This window comes from Tamandua tetradactyla, chromosome 16, assembly GCF_023851605.1.
Source record: "Tamandua tetradactyla isolate mTamTet1 chromosome 16, mTamTet1.pri, whole genome shotgun sequence".
Taxonomy (NCBI): Eukaryota; Metazoa; Chordata; class Mammalia; order Pilosa; family Myrmecophagidae; genus Tamandua; species Tamandua tetradactyla.
In genome coordinates, this window is record NC_135342.1 from 64,604,208 (window position 1) to 64,627,348 (window position 23,141).

A 23,141-nucleotide genomic window follows, 5' to 3' on the forward strand; every position below is an offset into this window, starting at 1 on the left:
CAGTGAGTGTGTACATTTTGAGGGGAGGAAATGTCAGAACAGAGTCTTGTAAATACATGCGACTGGAAAGAATAAAATAAAAAATGATGGCTAGTGCTGACAGGCAGACTTGGGGTGTATGATATACTTTGTTCATTTGATTCTTAGAACTCAGTCGGGGGTTAAATTGGAATCCAGACATCAAAGAATTCTTCTACCAGACCCAAATTTTGTCCGTATAATTTTTTTTCTTACAGTTGTCATAATTTTAGCTAATTTCACAGTGCAATAAATTTTTGCCGTTTGAAGTCTTTTTTCTTCTTAAATATGCACGCAGTATGTATATAATATATCTCATGTGAACTACCCACACTCTTAATATTGGGTACACATACACATAAAGATGATAGACCCTCACATATGTATATTACACATGTGCCTGCACAGACACATTCACAGATGGAAAAAGAAATGGCGTAGGCAGCCTCTGCATTCTGATGACCCTAATCCCGAGGTATTGAAGAGAAAAGGCTGTTTTCAGTAGCAATACCTTTCTTTCTTTTTCCTTTTCTATTTTTTTCACCCCTGTCCTGGCTGTTATGTCTGAAAATGTTGGAAGCATGTAGCACTGCATATTTGGAGGTTTTGCAGATTTCAGAATGATTTTTATCTGAAGGTCAGGGCTGGGGAAATACATCAGGTTGGGATGTTTGCCGTTTGCCATTTAGCCTTGCTCTCTTATCAGATCATTTTGTTGCATAGGCCACAAGCCGGGAACTCCTCTACAAAGAGAGTAAAAAAAATAAATATTACTTTATTCATAGGCCATTTTTTTCTTTTTAAAGAGTCACAACAGTATTTCTCTCTCTATATATACATAGCTTTCAACATTCCTGAGGTTCATTGACTTATGATTATAATTCCATTTACCATTTGCATTTCTCAGATAAAAATGTTAAGGGTAACTGTGTTTTTTTTTCCCCTGTTAAAAGTGAAAACAATGATAAATCACATCCATGAAGTTGTGTCATTTCTGAGCCATTGCTGTGAGTGTAACAAAAACTACACTTGGTTTTACCTTAGTATGCCACTTATAATAAAGGAACACTTATAAATTGAGTCAGAGGATTTTTTTTTTTGCTTGTGTTTTCCATGAATCTAAGAAGCTTGTTTGGTAGTTAATGAACTCTCCTATATCCACATAAGCTCTGCTGGCCAGTTTGGCCACTACCACCACCGCCACAAGGGAAGTTGAATAAACTGGACTCCTTTCCACAAAAATTAACATTGTTTATAGAAGCCCCAGATGGAGAAAGAGTTTTGTACGATGAACAGTGTGAATTGAATTTAATAAATATAACTGTCCAATTTCTACCTCTTCATACACTATTTAACGGGCCTACCGAGCCAAGGAAGATGAACTTCCTGTCTCATGTTATTTAGAAATGATCTCTTCCCATTTGCAAGGAGAATGATTACAAGACAGGAGCCATCTTGGAGAATGAAAGTGGTTAAGAGTAAGTGTTAGTTTTGGCATTAAACAACCGGGTGGGAGATGCCTATTGGCTTTTGCGATTACTGGGTAGCTAATTATCATTCTTATTCCAACCAGTCATTCACCTACAGTGAAAAATGAGAATTTGGGTCACATAGTTGGTTGTGAAATCTTTCAGTTGGACTTTGGGAAGATCCTACTTACCCTCATTATTGTGGGCCTGTCATTTGTCATTAGTACAATTACTCTTTGAAATAATTTCCAAGTAGCAAATCTCATTGGGGATTCTAAGTGGAATCCTAGTTTTCATTTTCTTAAACATAGTTCAGGTAGGTGGGAAGATGCTTGTTGTTTTCCAAGGTGATTATTTCATTACTTATTCAACAGCTATCTTTGTGATACTTGTACTATTTAAGCAACAGCCATAGGAGGGATCCAATACAGACTTGATCTTTTTTTAAAGGAGGGATTGGTGAGAGACTCCCATAAGCATCATTATGCTGTTCTTTGCAAAAGATAAACATTTGCCTTCCATCTTGATGTCATCTTCTCAGGTTGCTATCTGATCACTAATTTATCTCACCATTAGCGAATTATGTTAGATTACTGCTTGGATGTATTAAAAGCACCAAGGAGCTATGGTCCTTGTGGCTATTTCGGGCAAAGTCATAGGCATACTCTTTTTTTTTTTTTTATTGTCCTCCCAGGGAGCAGAATTTGAACTTAATATTCCATGAAATAAGCCATTGTAATCACGTTGGGTTAATAGAAGAAGTAAAATTGCCTCTCCTCTCACAAGACATTAGAGCAAGGCTGCATTATTAAAGTTTTCTTGCGGACAGGCGGTTTAAAATATATTTTCAGTGGCTGATGCAAGTCCTTTCAGTGTGGATGACAGCTTTTCAGATCTTAATAGGCTGCTCATTCCTGGCCATGAGTTTCCAGCAGTTCTTCGTTTTGAGACAAGCTGTGACATGATGGCTAAAATCTGACATAACGAAGTACCATGTACTATGTAAACCTTTATTCACTAAATGGCTTTATGTAAATTTGTGTCAATAAGTAAACAATTAGAATTTGTAAACACTATTGATTTAGAATGCGTGTTCTCATCCATTCTACCCACAATGGTCTCTGTTGGATGGCCTCCTTTGAATCCACAGCCCACTGGTACATTCGAAACAGTCATGGGCACCCAACAAGGATGTGACTGTCTCATAGACTGGCCTACAAATAGTTGAGACAGTATAAAGTGCTGTTGAAAAATGTTTTTGTCTTTTAACCTTTTTTAGCAAGTTGTGCTTAGCTTTATGGTGAACTAAGTTTAAGTAAAGGTTATAAGAAGAGAGTGGCTGAGGTACTTCCCACACCCAGGTTTTCTACCCAGCAGTTGAGAAGACATGAAATAGAAGCAACATCCCCTTCTGATGGCCACGCTAATGTTGGGAGGGCAGGTACGCCCCACCAGGCTTCATAACAAACTTCACCACTTCCATGGTTTTGATGTGACTTTGAATTTAATTTGAATTGGGGACTATATCTCAGAAAGTAGTTTCCTTTTGGAGACATTATAAACAAAGGTAAGGACAAAGAGATTGCTCTAGAATGCTTACGAGTACCATTTTCCAAGTCAGGTCTTGTCCAAGAAATGCAGAGAGAATAATGGTCACATGTCTAGATATTTCTCAGCTCCCTAAAGAAAAGAAAGACTTGTTTTGAGGATTGGGGTAGAGTAGTTTGAAGCTAGCTTTGGCTTTTTTTTTCTCTTTCTGTCCTTATTTTGGATTCTTTTTCCTCACGGCTTGTCTCCACTCCATGTGACTGAATAGATGAGCGACCTGCTGCACTGGTGGTGATGCTTTGTGGCTCCAAGGATTGGCTGGAGGCAATGCTTTGTTACTGGCATTGCCTTCAGCTTGCTAGTTGAGAGGGAATACATAACTTGCATGACTTTTCCAAAGCCCAGTGGGAAAGAGAAGATTCTCTCAAGGTCCCTGCATTAGGTGAAATGCAAACAGCAAAACTCAATCGAATATTGAAAGCTATCTTTATCCTTAAATATGATATATGAAGAGTTGTATTGTGAGGGAGATGGAAAAGATGAGGTTTTAACCTTCCTATACATATAGAGTATTTGAAAATAGTTCAATTAGGAATCCAATGCTTTTTTTTTTGTAAATTAGGAAGCTTCGTTGAGCTCCTTCATGCCCAGTTAGATACTGGGCACTGAGAAAGGAAATAGGAGAATTTAATTAAACCAGTATTTAGTGAGCATCTACTTTGTACCAGGCATATCCTAGGTCCCCCAGATCTCAGATGTAAAAGATGTAGTCCCTGGCCTCAAGAAACTTGCTAAAGCATGAGACCATGACCTTCCTCTAAATAAACAGGAAGCAGGGTTAAAAATTACAAGATCCTTTTTTGGCTTCTCTTCAGGCTCCACCCATAATGAATACTTCTCCCTTCATAGATCCCTGCTTCCTATCAGGATAGTGGAATGGAAGCAAGTTAACAGTTGCCTTTTTTTTTTCTTTTTCCCAGTGTATGCATATGTGTCTGTTTCTTTCCCATCATAATCCTTAAATACAGTCATGCAAATACACAAATAAGTTATGTATGTATATCCCACATATGCTAAAGGATTTCTCCCGTTATCTTTTGCACGGGCAAGCCCTTTGTAGTGGAGTGTATTTTATCTGTAGTGCATAAACACTTAGCCTTTTGCTTGTGTAACTTTTGCTTGAAGACAGTTCTCTGCAGTTGCTTAGCTTTTTTGGTATTGACATAATTCATTCTTGGCTGATAAGTTTTAGCCCTTTTCCCTAGTCAAATGGCATCTAAAATTTAACTAAACATTCTCTCTGTATTTACTCTTCGAGGTTGATTTGGATAGTCGGGGCTGTTTGCTTATTCATGAGTCGTATTTAAAATGCTGTCTTTTCTAGAACACCCTGTAGGTTGCTACACTATGAAATTTGAAGCTCTACTACCAACTGTGTTTCCAAAGTTGTACAATTTATGTGTGCTTTGACCATGATAAGATCTTTTAAAAAGTGCTGTAAACATTACTAGCTACTGGGGAGGTTAATGTGACATATTTTTTAAAAACACTGACCTAGACGGATCTATTCAGGGCTTTCACAGAGCAGTGGGCATTTTCATCCTAATTTAAATTTAATAGGACAACATTTACCATTTTCAAGGGGTAGAACTTCCAAGGAAGGGAAATGGTATAAAGGAGATTATGAAATCATGCGAAAGAATAAAACTGTCCTTTAAAAGGCAGATCGATAGCTGTCTTAATGCCCTTAGATTATAAACTGATAATGCAGAGTATTGAAATAAAAATATGGAGCCTTGGCTTATGATGGAACAGTGGGTAAAAGCAGGCTCATTAGAAGGAAAAACAAAAGGTTGTAGAGAAACCATTCAGAGTTCTCTGAGAAACATTTGTATTGGGATATTATCTGCATTTAAATGAAAAAAAAAAAAAACCCACATGGTCTTAGTTAATATTTTTACGTTTGGGATAGTGTCTGAGGATTTCCTCTTATTGTCAGGTAAATTTTGTCTTCATGTGACGAATGAAGAGTTACGGACAGCTCTCACAGCGGGGCACGAGGAAGTTTCTGGGGATGCGGTATATACATAAATCTCATCACCTTCAATGGGTTATATGAACATTCATATTCTACTATCAAGTTTTTTTACTGTCTGTATTAGTTATGGTTCTTAATTACAAACTCTGGGAAATTAAGTAAAAGGGGATTTATTAGGAGGAAAGAAAGAGAGCTAAGAGCATCAACTAGAGACTAGGGGCAAGGCTTAGAGAGGGACAGGTACAAGGCTAATCTGGAGGGTGGGAAGTCTGGAAAAGGAGGCATGGTGCCCATGTCCAATGAGAGTGGTCTGGCCAGGTGGCCACCATTGCTGTTCCAGGGAAGGACCCACCATCCTTCTTTCTGTTTTTGTATTTCTTGCTCAATATCGAAAGTGCTGTGAGAGGACATCTGATTGCTAAAGCTTAGGTCATAGGCTCACCTCTAGTAAGAATCAGACCACCACAAATTCTCAAATGAGGCACAGACTCCTGGACTTTCCTTCTCAACAAGCCTGTGTAGATGGAGGAAAGGCAATTATCTGTGGAAATTAGGGTGCACATGGAAGGGGGATGGGCACCAAATGCTCAGAAAGCAATAGATGTCCACTGCACTTTTTAAATTAAGTAATGCTTGTTACATATCACCCTTACAAGATGATTAGTACTATGTGAATCAGTTTATAAAAGACAGGGTACTAGTCATTTAGGCACATTTAATTTTTAAATAGCCAGTGCATATCAAGAAGAACGGAACTAAAATATGGGTTAGAAATTCTACCTTGACCTTCTTAAAGTAGATGGTGATGACCCAAGGTAAAGGTCATCTCTACTATCCGGCACCTACCATGATGCCAGGTAGTATTTTGTGAGAAATCTACTTGAACAAGCTGCCTGAGATTTAAGAACATGAGAAGCAGACAGGCTGAATCTGGCTCTTCCCCACTTACTCAGGCCAGAGACCTCAGTTTCCTCATCTGTCCAGTGGCACTCATGCTAACATTGTAGCATTGGTTTGAGGCTTGTATAAGATAAAACATATGAATTATCTGACCAGGAGTTGACTCTTAGAATGTTCCCAATAAATGTTAGTGTAGCAAATGCTCTGAATTACTCACCCTATTATCTCTTTGGCTCTCTGTGGACAGCTCCAGGCTACCAATAGCTTCTCCTCTCTGGGTCTCTATCTCTCAGTCTGTGGACTATTTCAGGGCCATGAAGAAGCATAGGTCAGTGTTAAGTGCCAGGAATGTAATGCTTTCAGGAGCAACTCCAAACCAATGAGGGTCATGAAGGGGAATCAGGGATAAGTGCTCTGTTTCCCCAGCCATTGGTGGGATAATTCTGAGGCTTTTTCTACATGGTTCCCTCAGAGATGCCTCAGGGGTAACCAGCTCACCAGTGTACCTGTTTTGGATTTTCTCCTTTTACTCTTCCATCTCTTGTGCTTCCTGGGTTCACGTCCCTATACCTGAGCCCTTGAATCAAATCCTTCTTTAGAGGGAGACTTAACTCAATCAATTATCATAACTAACTTAAAAACTATGAGCAGAAAGATCAACACCAAAGTTAAAATCCATTCTTGACAATAAATGTTTTTTTACTTTATTTTTTTCATGCCCAGAGTAAATAAGGAGAGATTAAAGAAAGACAAAATCATCTGAGACAAAACTCCTTAAAAAGTGATGGACTTTTTATAGATTTTGAGGAGAGGAGGAAAAGATAGTCCCATGATATCACTTGAAGAAAGGAGCTTTCTGAAACTGGGGACACCAAACCTCAAGCCATCCCTAGGGCAGTAGCATGTTCTCAGGCAAAACTGATTGCTTCTTGAGTCATTTTCCCAAATCAGAACTGAGGACACTGTACTGATATCCTGGAACTGGGAGTACGCTGGAGAAGGAAATCAAGAATGTGAACAGAGCAGCGAACCTGTATAGAATATCAAGAGAGGTCTGGTGCTCAGTCCCAGGAAGCTAGGAGATAAAGAACTTCATAAATGAGTTACATGGTATACAGGTTTCACGAAAGTGTCATAGTCACACTCACTGAGCTATAGCCACATGTGCCTTTCAGTTTTTCAGATGACTCTGCTTTAGATTCCTTCCTTGGGAGAGTTCCTCTACCTGGACTATTCTTACGCACAGTTACGTAACTCTTTGCTGTTTCCAGATCACAATTGTATCAGTATTTCCTGCATAGCAAACATTTTCAGAATGTAGTTGCTTAGCTCAACAATCATATAGTTGTTCACGATTCTGTGGATCCACAGTTTTAGCTGGGTTCACCTAGGATGGTTCACATTTGGTGTTGAATGGGATCACTCATTTTTCTGGGTACTCAGCTGTAAAGACTAGGATGGCTGGGTCTGCCTGTCATGTTGTCTCTTATGCAATGAGGCTACCCTGGGCTTGTGCACACAATGGCAGAAATGTTCCAGCTACAGTAGAGAGAAGCTCTCAGGCCTCTGAAGGCCTAGGCTCAGAACTCACACAGCATTACTTCTGCATTACTCTGCTGGTAAAGTGAGGCTAGCCCAGAATTGTGGAGGTGGGGTGGGAGGGGCAGGTGCTCAGCCCTTACTTGATGGGAGAAGTTGCAATGAATTGTGGCCTTCTACAGTCTATGACACCAGTTCAAATAGCATTGCCTTGCAATGCTTCGAACTTCCTTCCCAGTCTGTCAGGTCCTCCTATTTATTTTCTCACATAACTCTGTTTAATTTCTTTTTAGTCCTTGTCTAGGAAGATACTGTGCATTCCTTGTATAATTTTTTATATTAGTGTCTATCTGTCCCACTCTAAGCTCCAAAGGTATCATTGTATCCTTGGGATTTAGCATAGTGCCTGGCCCAGAATAGGTACTCAATAAATGTTACTTGAGTAAATAAAAGATAGCTTTGGGCCAGGTATAAAATTGACTATGGTGTGAGAGAAACTATTCAGAGATTACAGAAATTGAGTTTGAATGCTGAAAGTAGTCCCTGAACTTTGTGTTTGCCAGGGTCAGTTGTGAGTTATGAAATCACAATCAGCAACTTCTGACACTGGATTTTAAAATATGCCGATAATCTATTAGGAGTATGTATAACACATATCAAAATATAACAAATTCTTTTGGAAAGCTTGTTTAAGGCAAAAGTATAAAGTTAAGAGTAACCATAAAAAAGTCTTGCCTTCGTAATTTGAGGGTGGAATTATTAGATACCATGCAATGATTATGAGCATGATCATTTTTCTATCAGAAAAATTTTGCTATTTGCATAATAACCAGAGTTTAGTCATTATTATAAGGTTAGGAAACTCATAATTTTATGCTTCATCTACGCACTCATTCACTCTTTCACAAAACATCTATTGCCCTTCTCTGAGATGCAAGACACTTTGCTAGATGCCTTGCAAGATGTAAAGAGCATAAGAAAGGTCCATGCATTAAAGAGCATAGTGAAGACCTAAAGTATATGCACACAATAAATATTTGAGATTTCACAGAGCACTCGAGGGAACTTCTAGTCATCGTCACTATATGCCTTTGGACACAAGGGATACTTTGGTCTGTGTAAACCATCTGACATCCTTAAGCAAACAAGATCCTTTTCCTTTTGGTGTCCTACCATTTGTACTCTTCAGCCCCAATCCTTCTGGGTCACCCTTCACCTTTGTCTGCCCTCTGGGTTCTGCCTTCATGACCCTCTACTTTCTGACCACTGCCTACATGTGAAAACTAAATTTTCAATATCCTATTCCATTAGGGACTGCTTTTTATTTTGCTAATTAATCTGTCCAAGGTGTTTCTATCAGGGGTCTTCTGGACATAAGAATTTACTCTAAAGTTGTATGACTTTTAGGGATCATGTCAGGCTGATGGAGAAGAGGCTTTGGTGTAGGTAGCTTTCTTTTCATCTTTCTGGTGATGATGTAATTACAAAGCATTGGGAATAACAGATAGGAAATTAGCATGTATAGATGATTCTTACTCTCTGTCAAGTGTAAAACCAAGAATGTGTATCTATGTACTTGATGAGATTCTTAGTTACAGACAATAGAATCCATTCTTGCTGGTTTAAGTAAAAGACTTATTAAGATATATGTACAGCTCATGGTATCAGTGAGAAGGCCAAAGATGTGTCCCTCAGCTGAGCTTCCAGGAAAGAAGAAACACTCCTAGAAACACCACAGAACAGACTAGCCAAGGGAGCTGCAAACTGTTCCATGATCAGGAAGCTATTGATCGTGTCAAAGCTACTGATTTCAGAACCCTGCTGTGTAGAGTTATCTGAGCCCATGAAATGTATGCCTAACACTCACAAAAAAGGCTGGAAAATATACATTACAGATTTTTCACTGGGAAGGTGGGGTAGAGCACTGTAGGGAATTACCAAAATGTGGAAGGACTTTCAAATATTTTGGGAAGCAACAACTGTGCATGTTGTTTTCACAATACAATTTACACTTATTGAATGTTTTCCTTACCTATGAATGATCTTATCTAGACTCTGTTACATAAGTATCATTATCTCCTTTTTTTAAGATTAGTGGAAAAGGCACAGAGAATCAAGTAATTTGTACAGAGTTACTACTAGAGTTGAAATTAAAATCTATAATAGTCTGACTCCAAAACTCTCTGATTTCCTTGGCATCATTTTTTTTTTCTTGGCGACTGAGATTGTCTTAAAAAGCAATGATCTAGGGTCCTGCAACCTCATTGCTAAGTATATACCTGGAGGACCTGAGAGTGGGGACACAAATGGACATTTGCACACTGGTGTTTACAGTGGAAGTATTCAAGGTTCATAATAAATGGAGGTGGCTTAAGGTACAATGACTGAGGAATAGAAGGCAGAGCTGTGGTGTATACATGCTATAGATTACTGAGTTTAATAATCTGCAAGAAAGAATGAAGCTGTGAGGTATGCGACTAGGTGAATGAACCTTAAGGACAGTATGTTGAATGAAATGGCAGAAACAAAAAGACAAGTATTATCATCCCTCACTCATATGGAGTAATTTAATGTACAACCTTGGAGAATTGAAGTTGAGTGAGCGGGTTATCAGGTTGGGGGTTATTGTAAAGGGTCCTAGATTGTAAGCTCTTACAGAAGTCATATCTATTCCAGAGTTGTACTGTTATTTCTAAATTCTGAGAAACTGAACTATTTGAATATAACCAATTTCTCCCTGAAACTTTGGGTATGTATGTGACACTTGAGATTCTGAGTTAGAGCACTGAAGCTATGAATGTCAGCATTACCCCATATAGCAACTGTTAAAAAAGTTGAAAAAGTGAGCAGACTTCAACTAGAGATATGAATGAAGCTGATTTGGACTAAGGTAAATAAGAATCCCAGGTAAAGGATGATATGGTCCATATTTAAAAACTTCAATTTCTGTGTGAGACAAAGGAAGAGATGTTTATTTGGTGCAAAACCTATATTTTGGGTAGCACTTTATTTAATTTAACTTGTATGATCAGTTTATTTGAACACCATTATTACATGGAATCTTGAATAGGGTGTGAGAGCCTGTTATCCTGTTGTTTTGTATAGGTTAGTGTGATGCCGTGGTATATCCCAGTGTAATTTTGGCAGAGAATAAAAAATTATTTGGAAAGTCCCCTTTTGGCACTGGGGAGAAAGGAGGAAATACTCACCTTCCCCATCTGTGGAGTTCCTGATATTCTTATAAGCAATGGAGCAACCAATTCAATAGGCCAAGCCCTTGATCTTGGGGTCTGCTCCTTTGAAACCTATTCCTGCAAAGGAGAAGCTAAGCCTACTTACAATTATGCCAAAGGGTCACTCCCAGAGAACCTCTTTTGTTGCTCAGATGTGGCCTCTTTCTCTAAGCCAAATCAGCAGCTGAATTCATTGCCCTCCCCACTATGTATGACATGACTCCCAGGGGTGTAAATCTCCCTGACAATGTGGGACAGAACTCCTGGAATGAGCCGGCCCCAGACAGCATGGGATAGAGAAAGTCTTCTTCACCAAAAGGGGGAAGAGAGAAACAAGACAAAATAAAATTTTAGTGGCTGAGAGATTCCAACAAGAGTCAGGAGGTTATGATGGAGATTATTCTTATGCATTATACAGATATCCTTTTTCAGTTTATGGTGTATTGCAGTGGCTGAAGTACCTGAAACTGCTGAGCTGTGTTCCAGTAGCCTTGGTTCTTGAAGACAATTGTATAACAGTATAGCTTTTAGAATGTGACTGTGTGATTGTGAAAACCTTGTGTCTGATGCTCCTTTTATCTAGGGTATGGATAGATGAGTAAACAATATGGATAAAAATGAACAAATAATAGGGGGAACAAAGGTTAAAATAAATTGGATAAATGAAAATACTGGTGGTCAATGAGAAGGAGGGGTAATGGGTATGAGATGTATAAGTTTTTTCTTTTTCTAGAGTGAAGCAAATGTAAAATGGTCATGGTGATGGATACACAACTATGTGATGATATTGTGAGCCATTGTACACCATTTATGGATTGTATGTGTGTGAAGATTTCTCAATAAAAATATTTAAAAAAAGCAATGATCATGTAGAAACTCAGTTGTCAAGCAGACGATTTTGATTCTAAGATTAGGAATTCTTAGGAAATTTTTGTGAATATGCATCAGCAATGTTATTTCTGTCAGAGAGTCAAGAAAAAGGAAAACTAAGAAAATGCTAACCCCTTCTCCAATATAGAACCTTTGGCTGGGAAGGCACACAAGCAAAAGTAAAGGAAGCATAAGGAGGGGAGAGTAATGGGGGGAGGGAGTGCTGGTTATTGACACGTGCTGTTTGGGATTTTATGGTCGAGCTGTGCTAATGTCTTTAATCACTTCCAAAGAAATGACAAGCAGAGTTCTGCCTCAAGACGGCCTGAACTTTTATCAAGTGCTAGTGTCTTTAGGAGACAGCATGGGAGAAATATAAAACAGACCCGAGGAAGGTGCAGAGTCTGCTTTGTTTCACAATTTTTTTTCCCTCTCGAGATATAAGTTAGATCTTTCTATAAAGACCAAAATGGCTCCACGAGAATTGCCATATTAGACAAGAGGTCTTTTTACTTTTTATGTGATGCATTTGTATTGAAAACACATGTTGGAGGACAAAGTAATTTTCTTTACAGACAATGAATCTTAAAACTGGTTTAAATGTTTTCTTGTTTTTTGTTTTTAGCTAAAATATTTTACCACTTGATGGGATTGGTTGGTTGGGCTAGAAAAAATGCCAAAAAATGTGAGGGCTAGAAAGAAGAAAGAAAAGCAGAAACTGAATGGAAGTGTTCAAAAAGTTACAAGAAATCAAGGAGTATAGAGGGCTTCCAAAATGCCAGTGATCCCTTTGCTTGGAAAATTTTGGTTATTGTCACTCATGATGTGCTTTGGAAGGAGTGAAATTTATCATTTTCACAATATTAGTAATTTGATAATTCAGCAATCTTTTTTATTAGAAAAATAAGAAATATATTGGGGAAAAAAAACAACAAAAACCTCTTTAGGGTGATCTTGCTTCAGAATGGCCAGGGACCTGGTCCCTCTTTGTTATTGCCTGTTTGTTCACATCCTGCAATGATCAAAGCAGTATCTCTAAACAAAAGTGAAAAGTTGCTGTGACCTTCACTGTCAGACTCAATTTGAACTAGGCTGTAGGACTTTGCATTTTATTTTTTAAATTAGCCGTTCCTGTCTGTTGGTGTTTGTCTACAAGCTGCTCCTGCTGCATGAAGAAGACATATAGTGGGCTGCTTTTACTTCATAGGATATTATCTTCATTCTTAAATAAACAGTACTGTAATCTTTTTTATAAATGCTCTGTACCAAATTACAACTTGCTGACATTGTGCAGTTGTTATATTTAGGTTTTATTAATATATGAGGTAGCTTTGTCTTTGAGAGTTGATGATCTTGGTCAACTTCTTCCCATATTTTTCTCTCTTCTTGTTAGAACCAAAGGAAATTGGATTCTGGGGGAAGTAAAGAGACTTGCTCAGGGTCACATAGCTGGTTATGGTTGAAATGGGACTGGAATCTAGGTATTCAGACTCTCCATCTGAATCTCCTTCCCCTGTGTCACTTGGCTGATATGCCAGGGAGGCCCATTCTTTCCCCAAGTGAGTCCATCAGAGGTTTGAAATGGGTCATAAAGACTAATTTGCAGAGCCTCTCTGACACCCCCAGAGACCAGGTGCTGATAATAAGATTTACATTTAGCAATGCTCTTTTACCATTTTACCTGGCCTGGGAATATTTATCATTTTTGAAGTAGGCATTATGGAACATTCCAGAAACTTATTTTAGACAACAGAGGACCTGCAAATGGCTCTTAGGGAAACCTTAAACATAATTCCCCATCTTGGGCTGAAATTTGGAGAATTTTCTTCATATTTAGTTGTACAACTCTCCTTCCCCAGGAAAAGGCAGTGATGTACAGTTTCCTTTTATCCCCTTAGGCTTTACTTTTCTTTTAGTTTTCAATAAATAAGCCAAGTTTACACAAATAAAGACGAATAGCTAAGAGCTGGAAAGGAGGGAGCAGATGATTGTCAACTGTTAATTCAGTCGAGAAGCTGGGTCAGAATCAGGTCTCATCCTCCCTCCCTTCATATCCTACATGCCCTGTAATTTACTGAAAGTTGTGGATTACTATAGTTCTAAAAATCCCATCATCATGACAGTCCATCGGAACACCCTGTATTAAAACCAGAGCAAGCTGTGCTTGCCACCGTTTGCTAAAGTTCCTGGACATGTTTGCAGTGGATGAGACACAAAATGTGGCAGTATTTTATGAAGGCATAATAATGCTGTGTAGGGTCCTAAAATATAGAGTAATACAATTCATGAAGACAGAATCATTTCTTTCAAAATAATAGATGTGGCTTCTGTGCTGAAGAACCTGACTCTGGCCAGTGTGACCCATGGAGATCACCTGTTGTCTTTGGGGCATCTAACACCACATCAAAATCAGCAGCCATTCCCCTTGGGATGGTGTGTCTTTCAATATTCAAGCCTGCCCAGGGGTTCTCTGTCATGGTCTGAGCTGCTTTCTATTTTATGTATCATTCTCATTCTTGCAGTATCACTGTTTCCTAGATTTGTACCCTCTGAGCTTTTCTTGTATAGGATGCCCAAACCCTCACGTGCTTGGGGAACGTAGCCATTGCAGGTCAAGTCACATTCCTAGGTTGAATGAGGGACATAATTTTTTTCCTGCAAGGTGTCAAAAGTGAGTATCAGCCTCTGCCAAAGGATCTGAGAACCCTGTTCCTGACATCACATGGAAAGAGAATCTTCATGGACTCTCCATCTTATTAAAAAAGTGTAGAACAAAATCCCTGTTACAATATATTGTAACTTAAACAGCAATTGGGCAGCTTGTTTTGGGGTTCCTTGTAGTAGAGTTTTTACTTTGAACGTGTGGCCCAAGTTTCACGGGACTTCCCTGTAGAATATATTAAGATATAATATACAAAGAGAGATATTGCTATTTGATTTTTTTCCCCTTTGTCAGTAGTTACAATAAAAAGGTCTAAGATCAAAGGGAAAACTTTAGCAAAGGAGTGAACCAGTGAGGTTATTTTATACTAAAGCAAAGGAGCATATCCCTTTTACCTAAGAACACTTGGCATCCTCATGAATAGACCCTTTTTCGACTGGTAAATATATTTAGGGAGAAGTGCATTTAGATGCCATCTTAACTCATTCATTCTTCAAACTATAATACGGCACATTTTGGGTTTCAGTATATTGCATTTTAAAACTAATGATGCATTCATTCTAGAGCAAATCTTATTTCTAAGCCCTAATTTAATAGAATTAAACTCTAAGCTGAATTGGTTTTATGAGATAAAACTCTGAAGTTGATAACTGCATTTAGGAATAGTTCAGGTATTGAGTTTCTAATTTGCTTTCTGAGCATGGAAATCCCTCAGATAATCAATATTGACTACCTTTAATTGGTAGGAAGAGCTCTTGCTGAGTTTTCTATCTCCTGCTGAAGGAATTGCTTCTGCACATGGGTTGTCTGTGCTGCTCTCTGACTGGCCACTACTGAAGAGCCCTGAGCGGGAGGGAGTTTCCTTTTAAGTTCTGTTCCTTACCAGTTGACCGCAACTACTTTCAGCTGTGTTGAAACTATGATGTATTTTCTCCACTCCTGGTTTTAGAGAGTTTCTGGGTTTATTTTAGTTTTCCTTTAGGACTGTAAATTTTATCTTTATTGCAGACATTATTATTTCCATTGGATGGGAGCAGAGGGTAGGCTGGTCAAGAGAGGATCAGGAACTTTCAAATGGGAAGGGGGCATTTCTGATTATGATATGACACTTTGTAAATCAATTCTAATACTTTTCGAAAATGAAAGTCCCGTTAATTGTTAAATGAAGTATTCACAGATGCTTTGGGCATTTGGAAATGGATTTCTCTGAATCCCTTAAAAATCAGATGCTGGCTTATTTTGGTGTAGGAAATACGTTTGAAATGTGAATTTAAAATACAGGCAAATGTGTATTTCTCTTTTGGAGCAGAGGGCAGCATTCATTTGATCCTTGATCCATATCCTCTAGGAAATAACTTTTTTTCCTTGCCAGTCTGGTGATATGTTCTTAAAAGGAATTGAGTTTGAATACTATAGAAATATTATTGCGACCAACCTCATTTTTCAGAAATCAAGCATTTATTTTTTTTCCTCTTACCAAGATAATACAGATTTAGTGTAAAACATTTTTTTAAACTATGGAATAGCATACAAAGTAAAACAAAATGTAATCCTACCACCTGTAGATAATCACTGCTCCTTAATGTTGGGCATTAGCCTTCTCTTTTTTCTCCCTATGCATATCTGCCTTTGTAGTTTATAAAATCGGAATCAAAATGTACATACTTCTTTGTAAATTGCTTTTTAAATTTAAGGTTATATTGGAACACTTCCCCCATGCTATTAAATACACTTTTACAACATGATTTCTTAATTGCTCCACAGTATATGCACACCATAATTTATTTAACGAATCCCCTGTTATTGGGCATTTATTTCCTTCCGAATTTCTTGGTATTATAAATAATGCCATGATAGGTGACCTTGAACGTAAATCTTATAAAGAGCTTTTTTAACTCAATATTATTTTATACATATAGAAAATCTTGCCCAAAATAACTACACTTTGTGATGCTTTTGCTGTATGTTCTTTGGTTCGTTTTTCCTCTATCCTACATTTCAAAAACTTTCATCTTGATAATGCAGTGTTTTATGCATTTAGATTATTTGTGAAGTTTAGTTCACCTGTTTAAGTTCTATGCTCTAGTAAATACTTTCTGAGCTTGTTATACCAGAAATGACTGATCTGTATGCTTTATTCTCATCTATAACTTTGCATTCACTTTAAGGTATGTGCCTTAAAGGTGAACTAATTCTCAACTCAGGAGAACTTTGGTGTTTGTTCTGAGTTTAAAGTAGTGTTCTTTCTCTGCCTCTGGAAAATTTTCTGTATTATTAGTGGCTTTGCCAACTGCTCCTGAGGCCACCCACTTGCCATGCCTTTGCTGTTTGTGGCTTACAGAAGTTGGCTTCCTCTCTGATAGTTCAGAAAGGCTACAAAACATGAAATCCAGCCAGAAAGTCTGGCAAAGTAAATTGTGGCTCGGCACATCTCAGTGCAAGTAAATTACATTTTGTCAGCTTCATTGCTCTGAATTTCACATGTGAATATGGGACATTGGACAACTGGCATTTGAAAAAAAAAAAAAAAAAAGACTGACACCTTATTAATGCAAACAGTCTCTGTTTCAAATGGTTGCCAGCAAGCAGTCCTTACTATTTCAGTGGGGACAGTTGTTGGTTTTACTTCTGTTCATATTAGTTTGTCAGGAAAGTGTAAAGTGCTTTTATCTCCCTATTTTGTTCCACACTGGATCATAAATATCAATATCTTCTCTGAGAAAATACTGGTTTTTGATAGCTTGAAAAGACTACAGGATTGGGGATCCTTATTCTTCCTAAAGGATTGGTACATTCTGATTTAGGCAATAGCAATGTGCATGCTATCTTGAGTCTGCCTCCAGGCAGGTCTTTTTGAACTGCAGATCCTTGTAGCTTCTTCTCTATGGTCAACTTCACGTAAAAGCTCTAGCTGAAAATCCCAGGTCCAAGAGCGTCATGGTGAATATTTTATGTCTTGTACAAGCAACCAGAGACCTTAGGTTGTTTTCTAGAAATGAAGAATTGATTCATCTTTTTTTTTTTTAAAGAAGGGTGATACATTTCTTTTCCTCATCAGTTTCAATGAATTTGGTATTTCGCCATCTCTTTTCTATTGGATCGAAGAAATACCCAAATTCATATAGACACATGCCAATGCCTAATCCAAATCTGCGTATTCATTCCTGTGGCATTATTATCCATTTAAAATAGGGACAAATGTGTATTTTTATAGTTTTCTTTGACTTTCAATACCCAAGAGTATCTGAGACACTAAAAATTGTAGCAAGTTTGTGGATAAGTGTTACCTGATACCACCTGTGTTTGTGGTTTATTGATGGGGTTAAAGGAAAATAATCTTGTTGCGTCTACTCAAAAAACATATGCACAGACATACATGCAAGCAAAGGAAATTGTGTTGTGTGTGTGCTTATTTTCCACTGAAAGGTTCTCTAACAACATAGAGTCTTAAGTATCTAAGACAGGGATTCTTTTATTGTGGTCTTTAAGGAGGTGGAGAATGGAGACAAATTACCGAGACTAACACACGTGTTAGTAGGAGACCCTTCAAGACTGGGAAACTTTTTAAGCCTTAGCAACAAACTTCATAACGGGCAAAGGTCTAGTCCCCTCCAAAACAATAACATTGAGATAAAACTTTAACTTCGACTTCTGGGCAACCTGACAAGCTTTCAGGCCTGAGCAAGGAAGCCCAATCTTCCCGGGAGAAAAATCTGATGGAGGACCCATGGCCCAAGCACTGGAGATTATATTACAAGGGTGATGATGACCAAATTCCTCACCTCTAGCAAAGAGGGCATAATATGAGTTCACAATCTATTAGAACCTTTAGATAAACATTTTGTAACATCCTCTTTACTATTCAGAAAAGAAGTACATAGGCAATATATCCGACCCATTCATATAATTTTAGAAACTATGTAATATCCCAACAGTAATATAAAACCAAAATAAAGAAAACAATGTATAATAAAATGCACATTTCAACATGAAAATGCTTCAGGCGACCACATTTAGAAAACATAGTGTAGGAGTCAGATGCTTGCACCTGTGTGGGGAATCACCATGAATGGGACAGCTAAAGATGAAGACTGATAGAGATATGCTGTACTGTATTAGTTTCTTGGAAGTGGGTTTATTCTGGTTTTCTGAAACGGTGAACAACTCTTAGTAAAGTTTGGAACATAACAACTTTGAGTGTTCCTTGATTTACCTAGCAATTACACTCCTGGAAAAGTCATTCATATTAAAATTGAGAAGTAAATAGTTTGTTTATACGTAAAATTATTTAGATTTGAAGCCCAGATAATGCAGGAGCTTTTGCCTTCATGAATGCACAGTGGGATATTGAGGAATCATTCAGAGGGTGGGACAGTTCTTCATTATAAGAGATTGTTTGCGGTAATTCTAGATGTTTAGCATTCTTGGACCTGTCCACTAAATGTCATTAGTGCCTACCCATCATTGTGACAATCAAAAGTGCCCTGGCCAGTCTCTCCAGAACATTAACTAGTTCCATCCTCCATCCCATATTATCCACATCCCTTTGAAAATGAAAAAGTTAGAAAGGGCATAACCCAAATATACCTAAAGATTGGGAGAAAGATCAAAAAAGAAAGTAGAGTTATGATGAAGGATAGGATTTAACATATTTATAGTGTCTTAGAGCAGTTGAAGTAAAAACCTAAAATTGTGGAATTGTAACCCATACTCCAACTCTGAAATCTGTTCTACAACTAAATACTATGCTTTGAAATTTATTTTTGTATATATGTATATTTCCCACAATTTAAAAGAAACAGCAAAAACGGCCCCCAAGAATTTCTAAAATGCCTCCACCTGATCCCAGAGAGTGATATGCTCTGGAGTATCTTTGTGGGCGATGATGATGAGAGGAAGAATCTGAGAGATATAAATCTGTAGGTGCTAATGCTTCACTTAAAAAGTTCCTGTGATATCAAGTTGAAGCACAAAATATATCAAGTTATGTTGTATGTTGATACATTTTGACATTCAGTGGTAAAGGTTCATTATCATAACATTTCAGTAGACGAGTTCTTCAATTTTTAGCTTCTCAGTCCCTCTGAAGGAACTTTTTAAGGAATTAAAAAAAAACCTACATTTTGAAAACTTGTACCAAGTGTTGTGCTAAGCAATTTTATACATTATTTGTATTTGTATTTGAATCCCTGCCTATAACTTTTGTTTTAACTAGAGCAGCTGTAGGTTTACAGAAAAATCATGCAGTAAGTACAGAGTTCCCATATAACCAATATAACTGATGAACCAATATTATTATAATTATATATAATTGTAATTATATTAACTATAGCCCATAGTTTATATTAGGGTTCACTTTTTGTGTGGTGCAGTCTATGATCCATTCCACCTACCTCAGTACAATTCTGTACAACCTAAAATTTTCCATTTTACCTACTTTCAAATATACAATTCGGTGACGGTGATTATATTTGCAAAGTTAAGCCTCCATTACCATCACCCATTGCCAAAATTCATCTATTACCCCCAAAATAAAATGTGTACCAATTGATTATTAACTCTCTATTCCCCATCCCCACCCAGCCCTGTATTCTATTTTTTTTACTTTATGTATCTGCATATTCTGCTTAAACAATATTTATCCTTTTCTGTGTATACGATATTTATCCTTTTCTGCTTATAAAATATTTTTCCTTTTGTGACTGCTTTATTTCACTCAACGTGATGTCTGCGAGGTTCATCTATGTTATAGTGTACATCAGAATTTTATTACTTTTTATAGCTGAATAATATTCAATTGTGTATATATGTATATCACATTTGTTTATCCATTCATCTTTGATGGGCACTTTGATGGGACTAATGCTGCTGTGAACATCGGTGTGCAAATATCTGTTCAAGTCCATGCTTTTGATTCTTTGGGGGTATCTAGCAATAGGATTGCTGGGTCATATGGGAATTCTATATTTAACTTTCTGAGAAATTGCCAAAATGTTTTTCACAATGGCTGCGTCATTTTACATTCCCAAAAATGTAGGAGGATTCCAATTTCTTCACAACTTCTCCAACTAATTTTCTGTTTTTTTTTTTTTAAGTTGGAGATATTCTAGTGGGTATGAAATGGTATCTCATTGTGGTTTTGATTTGCATTTCCTTGATGGCTAATGATCTTGAGCATCTTTTCATATGTTTATTGGTCAGCTGTATGTCTTCTTTGGAGAAATGTCTATTCAAGTCCCTTGCTCATTTTTAATTTGTGTGGCTTGTCTTTTTGTTGTTGCATTGTATGAATTCTTTATGTATTTTTTATATTAAACCCTCATCAGATGTATGATTTCCAACTATTTTCTCCCATTTTGCAAATTTTTTTTTTTACTTTCTTGATAGAGTCCTTTGCACAAAAGTTTTTGTAGTTTTGATGAAGTCCCATTTATCTATTTTTTTTTTTCTGTTGCTTGTGCTTTGGGTTGGAAGCCTAATACAAGGTCCGGAAGATACTTCCATATGTTTTCTTATAGAAATTTTACCATTTTGGTTCTTAAATATTTAGGTCTCTGATTAATTTTGTGTTAAATTTTGTCTATGGTGTGAGGTAGGAGTTTCCCTTCATTCTTTTGCATACAGCTATCTAGTTTCCCCAGCACCATTTGTTGAAAAGACTATTCTTTCCTCACTGAATGGACCTGGCACCATTGTCAACAGTCAGCTGGCCGTAGGTGTGAGGATTTATATCTGAACTCTCAATTTGATTCCGTTGGTCTATGTGTCTGTCCTAATACTAGTACCACATTAAAAAAAAAAATTATTATAACTTTGTGATACATTTCAAGTCAGAATCCTCCAACTTTTTTTTTTTCCCCAAAATAGTTTTGGTTGTTTGGAGTCCCTTTCCTTCCATTTGAATTTTTTTTTCTTTTTTTTTTTTTTGCATGGGCAGGCACCGGAAATCAAACCCGGGTCTCCGTCATGGCAGGCAAGAACTCTGCCTGCTGAGCCACCATGGCCCACCCTCCATTTGAATTTGATGATTAACTTTTCCATTTTTATTAGGAAGGATGTTGGAATTTTGATTGGGATTGCATTAAGTCAATTAATGCAAATTTTGAAGACATTAACATTTTCCCCATTCAGCAAATGAGAAAACAAATTTAAAGAGATTAGAAATTCAACAAAAATGTACCCAAGTGCTTAATGTTCAGTTAAGATTTCAACTCAAGTTCTGTCTGTCTTCCAAGGAAAGAAAACAAGCACCATCACAACAACAATAACTTCAAGAGAATACATTTGTGGGTTTTTCCCTCCTTCTACAATTTAATGGTGGACTTAGAAAGTAATCCAGTGAGAAGGAACCATCCTAAAATATGCTTTAGGTATGTCTAAAATGTGATTTCACTTCTTGTAGAATATTTAGGCTCTGATCCTCTTGGGTTCTATGACCTGTTGAAGCTCCATGTACTAGTGGTTAACATTTCCCCACCTCCACCTGCCCTGCTCTGTGGTAAATTCTATATTTTAATCTGTGTTAGAGCTCTTTATAAGAAGAAAGTTTGTAACCATGTTTTGACAGCATAAGACAGATTGTAACTCCGAAGTGGAGATAGTGTGGTCTTTTGTAATTGTGCTTAATCACAATATATTTCAACAAAAGGAACGCTTAGAAGGAAGGGGAAAACAAAGAATGAAAGATAAGATAATGGAAGTGACAGAGGACTCTGTGAGGTTGCTGCAGAAGTCTCCCCCAGTTGGTCTGTTCTCTGTTTTGATAGACTAATAGGCATGTTTCTGTGTAAGTGCTAGTGATGTGCAGCACATATACCCTGGGGTCCCTTTTATGGATTGTGTCCCCATCCTCCAATTGCTGAGGGGTCTTCTGCTTACAAACCTAACCTTCCCCAGAGGATTGGCCTTGGGTGGTCAGAACTGCTTTGTCAAGAGGTGCTGGGAGTTTTATCTTCCAAGCCCACAGCCCTGGGTGTCCTGTAATTGATAACTTGTGGAGGAAGGGCATGCTCCCTTTTCTCAACGTAGGAGACTTTGCCAGGCGACTGATGTCCCAAAAGCTCACCATGGGATCAGAGTGAAGCTAGACTTCAACTAAAACCACATTCTTATTAGCTCTTTTGCCTGTCTCATCCTCATACCCTTATTCCCCTTCTCCTAGGAGTTCTTACTCACTCAGCCATATGCACAAAAATCCCTATGTGCTAGATTCAGTTGTCAACTTGGCCAGGTGAGCATACCTAATCTTGTTGCTGCGGACATAAGCCAACGGTACATGAACCTCATCTGTTGCCAATTACATCTGCAGTTGGCTAGGAGGCGTGTCTGCTGTAATGAGTGACATTTGACTTAATTGGCTGGTGCTTAAATGAGAGATTGCAACGTAGCACAGCTAAGCAGCTTGGCATTTCTCATCTCAGCACTAGCAGCTCAGCCCCGGCCTTTGGAGATGCAGAAAGAAGTCACCCCGGGGAAAGTTGTTGGAACCCAGGGGCCTGGAGAGAAGACCAGCAGAGACCATCTTGTGCCTTCCATGTAAGAAAGAACCTCAGTGGAAAGTTAGCTGCCTTTCCTCTGAAGAACCAACAGAACCTTTGGACCTTTTATTAAAAGCCAATCCGTCTCTGGTGTGTTGCATGCCGGCAGCTAGCAAACTAGAACACCCTACCTCAAAAGTATTTTTGTGAACTCAGACCTGAGACAGACTTAGTTTTCCAAAGGAAGCCCTGTTGATAGGCACCCAAATTCCAGTCAGGCTAAGTTTAAAAAATAATGACCGTTTTACTAAACATTTTCTCTATCCTTGTCACTCTACTAAGTACTTTATAAAATCTATTCCTTCTACTCTTGAAAATCTTTACAGT

At 37.8% G+C, this 23,141-nt stretch overlaps 1 protein-coding gene across 1 annotated transcript in view; it reads left to right on the top strand.

Annotated features, from left to right (window-relative positions):
- ZFHX3 (zinc finger homeobox 3) overlaps nucleotides 1-23,141 on the top strand; it is a 1,060,470-nt gene that overhangs the window by 69,432 nt on the left and 967,897 nt on the right. The window lies entirely within an intron of this gene.